Source organism: Amblyomma maculatum, chromosome 7 (assembly GCF_055883805.1).
Source record: "Amblyomma maculatum isolate TAMU_Amacu chromosome 7, ASM5588380v1, whole genome shotgun sequence".
In the NCBI taxonomy this organism is placed as follows: domain Eukaryota; kingdom Metazoa; phylum Arthropoda; class Arachnida; order Ixodida; family Ixodidae; genus Amblyomma; species Amblyomma maculatum.
In genome coordinates, this window is record NC_139350.1 from 85,830,403 (window position 1) to 85,843,745 (window position 13,343).

Here is a 13,343-nt window from a genome sequence, read left to right on the forward strand (position 1 = left end):
TGTCCTTTGATGCTCCAGGACTTGATAGGGCAAGACGCTATGATCTTTGTCTTTTTAATGTTCAGTTTAAGCCCAAACTTCTCACTCTCTTCTTGTACGCGCATCAGAAGTCTCTTGAGTTCCACTTCACTGTCTGCCATTAAAGTGGTATCATCCGCATATCTAAGGTTGTTGAAACGTCTAGGAAAGCATGTACTAGACGTCTACTCCAACATCACTGGGAGCTATGAAAGCTGAACAATAGTACTCTTTCAGAAAAAAAAATTTAGCGCGCTGCAGCTGCGTGCTTCGAAAACACGTGGGCTCATGCCGACTTCTGTCTTTTAAAAGTGAGATCTTTTTAAGCAGGAAGTTAAGAGTCTTGCAACTGAAGCATCATCACGGATCAGATTCTTGAAGCACCTTCACATCCGTGATTTGAAGCGTACCGTGAAAGAACTGCGAGCCTGTGAGCGAGTTGGAAACTGCCAGCGAGTTAGAAAGAAGTTTTCCGGGGTTGTTGTATAGTGATGATGTCAACAATATCAAAACGCAATTATTGCAGTTTAGTGCAGAAAAATATCGGGGTGCCTTGATTAGGTCGTGAACACGGAGGTTCGTTAATTTATAACCATCTCGCCGCGCTTTGGAAAAAAAAAGAGGGTTTTGAAATTCGTTGCGGAAGTGATAAGTGCACAGACACGCCAGGTATTCTTGATGGCTTCTTTAACTAATACACGTGGCTCTTCAGTGGCAGTAGTAACACGATCAGTGGGTCTGATGTCAGTCAGTTAAAAGAGGATTTTCCTCGTCTTGAAGATGAGCAGCCAGCAACCATTGAGCGATCTATTACTTTAGATGAGGTCGAGTGGCATGTGTTCACTACAGAACCAGAAGACTCCTATCCCGGATGGTCTAAGCAGTGAGTTCTATAAAAAGTTTATGTCTGCCTTAGCAGCTGCTTATTTGAAGTTTTCAATGCAGGTTATGACATGACATCAATCATTTTTTTCCAGTTCATGCACAGAGTTACTTAGCAAGGCAATGTCATCAGCAAATCGCAGATTACTGAGGTATTCTCCATCTATCCTTATCCCTAGCGGCTCCCATTCCAAGTCTCTGAATACTCCGTCTAAGCAAGCAGTGAATAGTACTAGAGAGATCGTGTCTCCTTGCCTAACACCTGTCTTTATAGGAATTTTGTTACTTTCTTTATGCAGAACTATGGTTTCTGTGCAGCCACTATATATAGCTTCCAGCACTTTCACGTACGGCTCGTCTACACCCTGATTTCGCAATGCCGGCATGACCGCCGTGGTTTCTACTGAGCCAAATGCTTTTTCGTAATCAATGAATGCTATGTATGAGGGCTGGTTATATTTCGAGCATTTTTCTGTCACCTGGTTGATGGTATGAATATGATCGCTAGTCGAGTACCCTTTCCTTACCTACTTGATCTTTTGCTTGATTGCAGTCTAAGGTTGTCCGCCAAGCCGCTAGCCGAGTACATGCTTACAAGTACGACAAAATATTTCTAGGCGGCAACGCAGCATATCTTCGGCAACGGACGTTTCGATTATTTAGAAGGTGCGTGCACATTCAAACTTTATCATACGCATCATTGTCTCAGCTTTCGTGGGGATTTGTTTGGCTTCTGTGAAGTTTGGCTTCTAGGACGAAAGCGAAACGCAATTTCGGGGGGCGGGGGGGGGGGGGGGGGGGGGGGCTAGGATTGTCAGTGTGCGGATCGGCTGCGACGAAGAAATAAGAAATAAGCTGACATTCGGTGAACTATATATGGTGTCTCAACTTAGCATAAAGTGATGAGGAAAGAGTGCGTGCAGTCAAAGCAGCGCTCGCTTCGCCCTATTGCCAGCACAGATCTGGCGCGGGTGACATACGAGACTTGTTACCGCGTATGTACCTCCGCTGTGGTCACACCGAGCCTCTGTTGGCGCAACGAATGAAAATGCACAGCTTATATAGTATGATGCAAATTAAAAAACAAAATCCGCATTTGCTTACTATGGGTGTTTTCCCTTCATGAACAGTATTTTTTTAATTCAGGTAACTAGAAAAGCATTAACAGTGGCCTGCTTTCTGTCCTGCAGGAATACTTTATATGGTGGAATTACTGCACTCCTCAGTTGCATCCTGATATCGTTTATCACACTTTATTTTGCTTCAAAGATAGCCCCTACATCTCATCCATTCTACGGCAGATGAAACGTCTGAATGAGTGCGCCGAAGCATTTTTGCCTGCGTGTTTTGTGAATAGTAATTAAACTATTCACAGGTGAAACCAGCGAATCGAAAGTGTTTTATAGTGTGAAATAAATATTAAGGTACATTCAGTATTTCAAATATTTAATTAATTCCTAAAGTAAAGATAGTATCCCCAAGCCAATTGAGCAAATTAAAGAATCTCGTCAATTTCACTGAAAAATACTCTCAATAGGTAATACAATTTTGGTGCAAGTGTAATATGTTGAATATAATAAAAGATTTAACCATTTTTTATACTTATAATACTTATGCTTCTGAGTTTCTGAGTGGTTTCTTATTAGTTAGAATACGCCTGATACTACTTTGGTGTTGGAGTGACAGCCGCTATCACTGCTCTCCCCACATACAAAAAAAATCTAGACAGTGCAGATTTGAATTTTGAATCCTGCACCTCTCATTTGGTTCTCATTGTGGTGTGTCTGCTATATATAACTGCATATATCTATTTGTAGTTTAACCTAATTGTATGGTAAAAGTGGTGCTCACTACACTTTAATCAAGTAAGACATGTGTAGGTCTTCAAAGATTATGACTAGAAGCTTACCGGCATCATTCAAGAGGAAAGTGTATAACAGTAGAATTTATTTTAACTACGCCTTTTCATTTCGAGGATCAAGTACAGGTTAGTAAACCATTAGCAAGTTAGGGTGCTTTTTTTAATTTAATTTTTTGAATCGGTGTTTTTTTTTTCTTTTGTGTGTGACGATCACTATGTGCCCTTCTAAAGCGTTTGGCACCAAGGACCCTTCGTGGCTTATTCTTGCTTGTAGAAGGCCTGAGTTCCAACCTCATTGGAGAGAAATTTATTGTATTTAATTACGTATATTTTTTGAAATACGCAGAATAGAAAAAACGCCTTCACTAATTTTGGCTTTATTTGGTTGTGCGGTGTTTAAAATTGCAGCATGAGTGTATGTGGCTGTGATGTCATGGCCGACCACAGGACGGATGCAGATCCTACGTCAGCAACGGCGGCAACTTTTCGACGGAACGAGCTCCACACTATAGCACGTAAAGTGATGCCGGCTGCAGCAGTTGCTGTGTAATAGAAATACTTACCATAGTGCGATTCATGATTCCTTACCGTGACACGCTACCGGGTGCCACCGATGCGTACGCACTGATTGGTGGACGCGGAATATCTGTGTGCCGGCTGCCAGCATGTGACCCCATCTTTGGTCGTAAAGGCGACCTAGAAATGGAGACGGCAGGAGTTCGTTTAACACACGTAGCGCAACCTCTGGCTACCGCGTCAAAGGAGAGATAACTAGAGAACCGCCAGCGCACCCCCTCTCATATTGTCACGTGGTGACAAGACCTTTAAATACCAAATAAGAGATGATAGGCGTGATCGCACTGGAAATAACTCTTTATTGGGCTGTCTTGAGCCCGCAAGAGAACTAACCAATTGGCGGTGGCGATAGCAATAAACGTTCTCGGCGCTAGTCGAACAAACAATGCTCGTCGCTCGCTCCAACGCTCAATTTAAAGGCGGCAAGGAAAGTTCGAGAAAAAGCCGCGCACCGTGACTAGCGAAATCTGGAACATTGCAGAAACACACGCCAGGGGCAGGAATCTTCTAGAATCCTCTCGACACATCTTCTGCGACAAAGAGAATGGCATCTAGCGACAACGAGCACAAACACAGGACAGAATCGATCCTCGGGTTAACATCGCAGTGATAAGACCGCATGCCGGTGGCTATTAAAAAGAACAGATAAACACTTGCATTGCTAGCGCTTTATTTTCCGCCGGAGTGCAGTGGCGCCCCCTACGATTACAATCTGTTTGTCACGAGACCGACGTGGAGTAGTGGTTTACGCGCTTGGCTGGTGATCAGAGGGATAGTGGTTCGATTCCCGGTGGAGAACACAGATTTAATGCAAGAATGCATTTAACAACTCCCCCGCCGGGGTGGCGCAGTGGCTACGGCACTCGACTACTGTTCCCAAGCATGCGAGATTGAATCCCGACCTCGGCGGTCGCTTTTCAATGGAGGCGAAAAGCAATGCGCCTGTGTGCCGTGCGATGTCAATGCACGTTAAAGAACCCTAGGTGGCCGAAACTTCCGGAGTCCTCCCCTGCCGCGTCTCTTATAGTCTGAGGTCCTCTGGGACGTTAAGCCCCCAAACCAAACCATTTAACAGCTACATTTTCAACTCATAGTGCGTCACAGCTCCGTCCACAAAGGCTACAGGACCATAGGTGCCGTGTAATGGCCTCAGAGGAGTTTGGAAAATTCTCGTATGTTGTTGTAGTGAGTATTACTTGAAAATATTGTCACGTGAAGCAGTACCAACTGCGGGTGGTCTTTTTATTTACTCTGTAAAATAACAAGACTGCGAAGGCACAAGATTGTTATTTTGGGAGTTTCTAGCGACTCCTGCGCCCCGGCCGTTTTCTAATCATTCGCATTAAACAGTTCATGGCCACGGATTTTATGAACTTCGCAAATGTGAACTCATGAATTCTGCGGCCACTGGATGTTCGGCTCAGCAACGGCGGCGAGTTTAACGTCGAAGCTAAGAAGTCACACTGGTTGCCAGTGCTAATGCGTGAACTACTCGGGAGCAAAATTGTAAACAACCGACTTCAAGCCACTACCAGAAATCGCATTTGCATTGATCACATCTTTGCACTACACGCCGACGCGACCAGGCAGAATGGTGTGTCTTACTTCACTTATACAACGTGCCGTTACTCGATGGTGAGCGCTGAGAACACGCTCGAATATGAGCCAAGAAGGCCCTTCGCCCCAAAATGCTTCCTGAGTTCCTTCCTTGCTTGGCGAGAACTCAAAATACGAAACGTGGCGCAGCCGTTAAATCTTCGAGCGTTTGTCCAGCTTTCCTCAGATTTTGTCTTCTTCCGAGCCGGCATTTCACATTTTTTCCTCCAAAATTATCGGGAATATGGAGATATTGTGGCACTTCAGTTCTGTGTTGCTTCCAAATGATTGATCCCTGTCCATCATGAACTCTGTTGGTGACTGCTTCAAGTTGCCTGGATAGACTACCGAAAACAAGGCCCCGATAATTCAGTCGGTAGAGCGTTAGGCTTTTAACCTAACGGTCCATGGTTCGAGGCCCTGTTCGGGCGGTGCAGTTTTTTTTTTTCTTTGACCAATTTGAACCCTCAATATATTTATTTTGCTTCTTTCTGTGCTTCTTAACATGCGCAAGATAGAATTATACATCGAGTTTGCCCCTGTCTTGCTCAGAATTTATCGCTGATGAAACTGATGCTCCGAGAATAACAAACCCGGGTGAATAAGAATCAGATATAAGTGGTACTTTCATTTAAGTACCAGCTCGCCCATTATGCCCATGTATATTAAACTCACCAAAATGTATGCAATGTGGGCGAGAGTAAAAGGCGCCTGATGTTATTCGGTCAACCAATTCTTAAGGTATAACATCCAGGTGAATGGGAACGTGACAAACTGCCTACAGGGGATATCTAAAACTAGGGGATGGCGATAGAACAGAGGCGAGCGAAATAGCAGACCGAAACAGCTTGCTGAATTTAGGACATGAGACGCATTAGCAGATACTTATCGTAAAAATGTGTCAGTGTCAAGCAGGACTGAAATCGAAAGAACCCACCGCAGGGGTTATAATCTGTGGCTTCTAGACTGCTGATTCCTACGATACGGATTAGGCATCGGCCTCGGCGGCTCGTGCGTTGAGGGGTGTTATTAGGAGCCCGAGGTGGCGGAAATGGGTGGAGCCCTCCACTACGGTATACCCTTCACAACCGACGTCGCTTTTGACGTTAACCGTGTGAACTAAAATCTGGAGATAAGTGCAGCTTAGCCAAGTGGAGCCTTCTGCCAAAACTATAGGCCGCCTTCCCCTTAGTTCCGTTGATTTTAGTAGAGCGCACTGAAGAGGATGAAACCGCTTTTTTGAGAGATTTCGATAGTGAATGCGATGCTGAGCACGACTGTTTTCGTATCCCGTAAAATTTGGCGGTGACGCTCGTTTGGCAGCAAGAGCATTTATTTCTGGGAAGTTTCTATATACATTTTGGCGGAACTTGATGAAATCTCTTGGCGCGCCTGATGGCGTTCCGACTTTCTTGGACTCCGTGATCGCTGGTTATGTGGATGGCGTTGTGTTCTATTCTCAGAGATTCGCGATTAAGAAGATCGCCGCCACTGCACTGAGCGCACGTGCGATGACGTTCTTCTTGGCTGTGCCTGCTGTTGATTTGTTTTGCAGCGTGGATGAGCGCTCCATTTTCGATTGTTGCGCCGTCAGTGCCGCCTTAAAGACAGTTGCATGGCTCGAGGATTGCCTCATGTATTGGTGCATTCACTAGAAGGAATTGCTCCCCTTCAGTCGTCGGCGAAAGGAGAGGACAGCGCTGAGACACACACAGATGTACGCACGCACGCTCACTCTTACTCGCTCTCTCTCACACACACACACACACACACACACACACACACTGAAACGAGCACTAAACGAGCCTCGGCACACTATAGTTGTCTAATTTAAAACAGTTATTCCCGTCAGGTTGGGAGGAATGTCATAGAGTCGCTCTTCGATCGGGGGATAGTAGATGGCCGGCGCTTCCGAACTGTTTTATAAGCAACTTCTTTGATGGTACTTGCTGACAAACGCTGTACAGACCTTGTTTCAGGCCAATGTAAACACCTTCTGAGGCTACTCCCTCACTGTTGGGACGAAAGATTAATATTTATGAAAAACATTAGCTGTGATTAAGCTTGTGGTTAAACCTTGAGTTAACCAAGAGCTACGTCTGCATCACGCTACAAAAATCTATAGGGCACTTTCGACCACTAAAGTACGATGGGGCGAAAGCGTATGTTGCGCGGTGGACCGAATCCCGCCACTGCGGCACTTCTTTAACTCTTTTTTTCACTCCCAAACTCTCCTTTTCCTTACGGCTCGGTTAAGGCGTCCGCGGAGAACTGTGACAGATACTGCGCCTTTTATCTACACCAATTTGCAACGCCACTGATGCCTGCTGTACAGCGTCTGCTTTTGTGTGCTGTGCGGTTGAGAGTTCGAGGAAGCGCCAAATGAATGGCGCCGCACGGACGCCTAAATAAAACTCCCGGTGGGGTCAACTTAGTGCATGCGTGAATCGCCTGGTGACGTCGTCACCCGTCGTGTCGTCATACCTGACGTGACATAATTATGACGCCACTTTTCATTATTAGACATGGCCAGATGTTACACAATGCTGTCACATTCGGTCATGACGTCAAAGCCGATGACGTCATAGCCACTCATGTTTGTCATTAATATTTAGTCATGCCTAATGATAAATTAATACTAATTAGTGACTGGATAGTCATTAGTGCTGGTTAGCGCCTAGTTAGCCGTTATTCAGTACTACTACACCATTGATGACCAATCGCGCGTTGGCGCATGCGCAGCCTGCGTCACTCGACGTGACCCCTAGCTGCTTAAAGGCATCGGCGCAGTCGCGCTGACGGCTCAAAAACCTGGCGTAATGTAGCTCTCGCTACAAAAAGAAACAAAAAAGTCGCATGTTTAAGGAGATCTCTGCGAGGAATGCCATTGTGCACTGCACCGTACCGAATAGTTTTGACGGCCTTAAGAAACCAATAAGGCGTATGAAACAATCAAAACTCCTATCGTAGTTTTGCACTGGTAAGTAAAAGCTGTCAAAATATTCGCAAAACAAAAATTGACGACTGCATTACAAGGGTGTTTAGAAAAGCCTTCAGAGCAAGCGTCCCACGACCGCTGAGTGAACTGAAGTTTTATTTCAAGCGATTTGGCCTGCGCTCGCAACCGCATTTCGGAACGCTAGAAACATTCTGGTTCTCACGCATCGTGAGATTAAGGGCTCCCATATTTGGTAGGAGTCGTTGACCAATTATTGCTGAAGGCAGAATTCACCGCAAAAAGGAAAAAAAAGGCAACAACACAGATAAATTTGTCCAAAATCATAATATTGCGCGAAAAAATTCCTTTTAAAGTGTGTTTATTTCCCGGTGCTCACCAAAAAAAATCATATTGCCATTGAAAACGAACAGGGCGCGTTCTCGGCAATGAGTATTAAAGAACTAAACACTTGCTGACGGAATATCTACGGAAACTTGCGACCTTTAGATCAGGGGGACACATCTGGTTAGGGGAATACGGTAATTGCGAGACGACAAATGGTAATCACTCAGAGCATGCGCACTTGCGAAGCGATATTAGCCTAGTTTCCTAACCGGCCTGGTGCGCCGACTTTAAAAGTGGCTATTGGTTGTTACATGATGCTAAAAAATGTCTAAAAGAATTGAGTTCATTACGGTTTTCCACAAAATGATCAAAATTTCGCGCTATGTGCTAGACACGCGCATAAGCGTAGACGTGTGTAGAAATGCGTGTCTTTTTATTACAGGAATGTTTTGCATGATGGAACGTCGCCCGGATAGCGCAGTCGGTAGAGCGTTAGGCTTTTAACCGAGCGGCCCAGGGTTCTAGCCCCTGTTCGGGCGGGTGACATTCGTTTTTGTTTTAACCTCGCTCGTTATGACAGTTTCTGTAACGTAGTTTTTCAGCATAATATTACACGAGCTTCCGTCCACAAACTCGAAGTAGGGTGAACTTCCAGGGGCAAAAATGCGTGCGAAATTGTTCGTTGAAAGCATCAGCGAAGCCATGACTTGCAGTGGTTTCCGAAATGAAAGGGTACAGACTACTCACAGGCCGGCGTTTATCCGACGCCACATGTAACGACCGGTTCATCCTGAAGAATAGGCCCGGGGCATGGTATGGAAAACCCATTGCTTCGAGTGCATGACTACATCGGTTGCGGGAACCAAGAATTTGACAGAAAGGGTGGCACAGTATAAAGCTCTCCTCAGACAAATGAATAGAGAGCGACGTGCAGTGGCCTAGCCATTGGGACTGCAGGGTTGACTTCGACACAAAAAATTATGCCGCAGACAGAGCCAAAAATTCCCAGGAATACAGAAGGCTTCTGTCTGACTCTTGAGACATTTTGCAGACGCTGGAGAATGTTAATCGTTTCCTGGCAACTATTCTCTCTTCTTACCGCCGGTGGCTTAAAGTTTTAGTAATCCGGCGTTCGACCATAAAGGGCTTCACTTTCCTGCAGTCCCACTCTGAAATGGAAGTTGCAATAAAAATTTACTTTCTGCTATTTGTATGTTTTTTTTTTTAAATAAACAACAGCACCACAGTGTAAAATATTAGAACGACGCTTACGTTTGCTTTATTATCGCCTTTTCTTTCCGCGCCCGAACGTACATTAGTAAGTCATGAGCTCATCAACAAATCGTTTTTTTTTCTTTCCTAATTATTTAGTTTGTATTTATTCTTGTCTGATTATGTTTTTCTCTGGCGTTCATCAGGTACCCATCTAACATGTTTGGTACCAAGGACCTTCGGTGGCATATATATGCTAAAATTGCAGATATCTTTGGTTAACACCATTGGCGAGAAACGTATTTCATTGAATTACGTCTACTTTAAAAATACGCCCGTTGAAGGAACGTCCTCACCAATTTTGGCTTCATCTGGACCTTTACGAAATTCGTTCGTTTTTAAAGGGAAAGCCTTGCGAGCCCCATTACGGGAAAATCCGGTCGCCGGCCTGTGACGCAATGGTACTCCAAAACTGCTCGAGGTGTCCCCAGAAACAAGAGCTACTGATACTGCACCTTCCCTTTCCTGTGAACCGATGACTAGGGCGGAAGACTGAGGTTTTCGGCAAAAATATCGCGCTGGCGAGACTTGTCTGAGAGATGTGGCAGCGTGATTCCGCGAGTGATAGATACTCCCTTGCCTGTGAACCGATTATTAGGGCGGAAGACTTGGAGGTTTTCGGCGAAAATCTCGCATTGACGAGACTTATCGGAGAGATGTGGCCGCGTGATTCCGCGAGTGACAGATACTGCACCTCCCTTTTCCTGTGAACCGATTATTAGGGCGGGAGACTGAGGCTTTCGGCGAAAATCTCGCGTTTGCGAGACTTGTCGGAGAGATGTGGCAGCGCGATCCCGCGAGTGCTAGATACTCCCTTTCCTGTGAACCGATGACTAGGGCGGAAGACTGAGGTTTTCGGCAAAAATATCTCGCTGGCGAGACTTGTCTGAGAGATGTGGCAGCGTGATTGTGCGAGTGATAGATACTCCCTTTCCTGTGAACCAATTATTAGGGCGGAAGACTTGGAGGTTTTCGGCGAAAATCTCGCGTTGACGAGACTCATCGGAGAGATGTGGCCGCGTGATTCCGCGAGTGACAGATACTGCACCTCCCTTTTCCTGTGAACCGATTATTAGGGCGGGAGACTGAGGTTTTCGGCGAAAATCTCGCGTTTGCAAGATTTGTCGGAGAGATGTGGCAGCGTGATCCCGCGAGTGCTAGATACTCCCTTTCCTGTGAACCGATTATTAGGGCGGAAGACTTGGAGGTTTTCGGCGAAAATCTCGCGTTGACGGGACTTATCGGAGAGATGTGGCAGCGTGATTCCGCGAGTGCTAGATACTCCCTTTCCTGTGAACTGATTATTAGGGCGGAAGACGTGGAGGTTTTCGGCGAAAATCTCGCGTTGGCGAGACTTTTCGGGGAGATGTGGCAGCGTGATTCCGCGAGTGCTAGATACTCCCTTTCCTGTGAACCGATTATTAGGGCGGAAGACTTAGAGGTTTTCGGCGAAAATCTCGTGTTGGCGAGACTTGTCGGAGAGATGTGGCAGCGTGATCCAGCGAGTGCTAGATACTCCCTTTCCTGTGAACCGATTATTAGGGTGGAAGACTTGGAAGTTTTCGGCGAAAATCTCGCGTTGACGAGACTTATCGGAGAGATGTGGCAGCATGATTCCGCGAGTGCTAGATACTCCCTTTCCTGTAAACTGAGTATTAGGGCGGAAGACTTGGAGGTTTACTGCGAAAATCTCGCGTTGGCGAGACTTGCCGGAGAGATGTGGCCGCGTGATTCCGCGAGTGACAGATACTGCACCTCCCTTTTCCTGTGAACCGATTATTAGGGCGGGAGACTGAGGTTTTCGACGAAAATCACGCGTTTGCGAGGCTTGTCGGAGAGATGTGGCAGCGTGATCCTGCGAGTGCTAGATACTCCCTTTCCTGTGAACTGATTATTAGGGCGGAAGACTTGGAGGTTTTCGGCGAAAATCTCGCGTTTGCGAGACTTGTCGGAGAGATGTGGCAGCGTGATTCCGCGAGTGCTAGATACTCCCTTTCCTGTGAACCGATTATTAGGGCGGAAGACTTGGAGGTTTTCGGCGAAAATCTCGCGTCGGCGAGACTTGTCGGAGAGATGTGGCAGCGTGATCCCGCGAGTGCTAGATACTCCCTTTCCTGTGAACCGATTATTAGGGCGGAAGACTTGGAGGTTTTCGGCGAAAATCTCGCGTTGGCGAGACTTGTCGGAGAGATGTGGCAGCATGATTCCGCGAGTGCTAGATACTCCCTTTCCTGTGAACCGATTATTACGGCGGAAGACTTGGAGGTTTTCGGCGAAAATCTCGCTTTGGCGAGACTTGTCGGACAGATGTGGCCGCGTGATTCTGCGACTGACAGATACTGCACCTTCCCTTTCATGTAAGCCAACCATAAAGTGCCGGTGAAATATGATGCGTTCAATGGAACGCTGGTCGTGTTGGACAAGGAGCGCGCGATGCATCGTGCGCAGCAGCAACGCTCAGGCTTTCGCATTTCTTCACTCCAGATTCTGTAGTGCTCTGGGAACTATTATTGAATCTAATGTGCATGAAATTCTCACGCGAGGTCATGTGGTTGCGGCGTCATGACCTTGTCAAACCTTGTTTTCTTTTTTTCTTTTTTTTTACGTAGCCGTTTATAACGGGAAGGTAGATTTGCAGGTCCTGAGCTCCATGGTGCGCAATCACGTGATACGTGGGTGACGTAGCGTGCACATCTCAACATATCTCTTGTGGAGCCCCCCCCCCCCTTCTCTTTCTCTCTCTGTGGAGAGAGGCACGCTGCTCTTTCAATAATAGCAATTGGTTCACGAAAGGAAAACGCGCAGTATCTGTCATACTTGTTCTGTGAACACCACTCAGTCAAAATGCGGGATGCCGGAAATGTAGAGTTAACGCCGTTTCTGAACGTTCGCAATATTTTTGCTTTCGTTCTTTTTCTTCTGGTGGTTGGCGGCGTGGCTTGTATGCGAAACTAGAACTCGTCAGAGTGCTTCTTCGAAGCGTGCAGGGATCGCGCGTTTGCTTTCCTCATTGTAATGGAAATGTGCAAGTGACCATATGAGAGTGCAAATATATTAGTCGGCTGCTGTACCTGGGCATGAGCTATTTGCACAGGTGCGGGCATCCCCGTGCACACAGTATTGCTGGAAAGGAAATTACTGTCAGTATGAGAAAATCTTCGAAAGTGCGCGTAAACGTTGACGTTTGTAAGCAAGCTGTGAAGTTATACAAGATGTTGCTTGGCATATGGAGGGACACTTTTCGGTCGCTATAGTAGTTTTATATAAGGGGCGGTAACCTAAAATATAAACGCGGCCGTTTGAGCCCAGTGCTGCAACACGCTGCGTACGGAAGCAGAAAACTCTGTAGCGCTTCCTCTACTGCCGCTAAAGCCACCGCATCTCATACCTCACTGCTAGAGAAGAAAAAGGAGGCTCGCGTGCATACTGCTCTGTACTTTGCTCGAGTGAGGGCGAGGCACCCCAAGCGCTGGCGCTGAGGGCAGCTCCGAGCCGTTACTTGTTTGACCGCATCAACTCCGGGTCTCCCTTGCTAGGAAATAATTGTGCGTCAAGAGATTGCTTTCAAGGGGTGTCTCCTCCCAGTGATGGAGCACCCAACTGTCATGCAGGATGCTCTGCCTCCAGCATTTCTGTTTCGGCAAATAAAGTTTTTGTCACCCCCACCACTCCGCAGGTAACGCGTCTTGCGCGCTGACCAGCCTGCCAATCCCTCACATCATCTTTTCTGCGCATTGGACTTAATTGATATATAACTCAAGCTCTCCCTCTCACTCCCTCCCAATATAAAGGAAAAAAAAGTTGGCTGTGGCTCAGCTCTGGTTGACCCTAGATGAATTGTAAAAGCAATGGCTG

The 13,343-nt window shown here is 46.5% G+C and overlaps 1 non-coding gene across 1 annotated transcript; it reads left to right on the forward strand.

Annotated features, from left to right (window-relative positions):
- The first annotated feature begins 8,682 nt into the window (after positions 1 to 8,682).
- Positions 8,683 to 8,755, forward strand: TRNAK-UUU (transfer RNA lysine (anticodon UUU)). The gene has a single exon. It is a non-coding gene; the product is annotated as a tRNA-Lys (tRNA).
- The last annotated feature ends 4,588 nt before the right edge of the window (positions 8,756 to 13,343 follow it).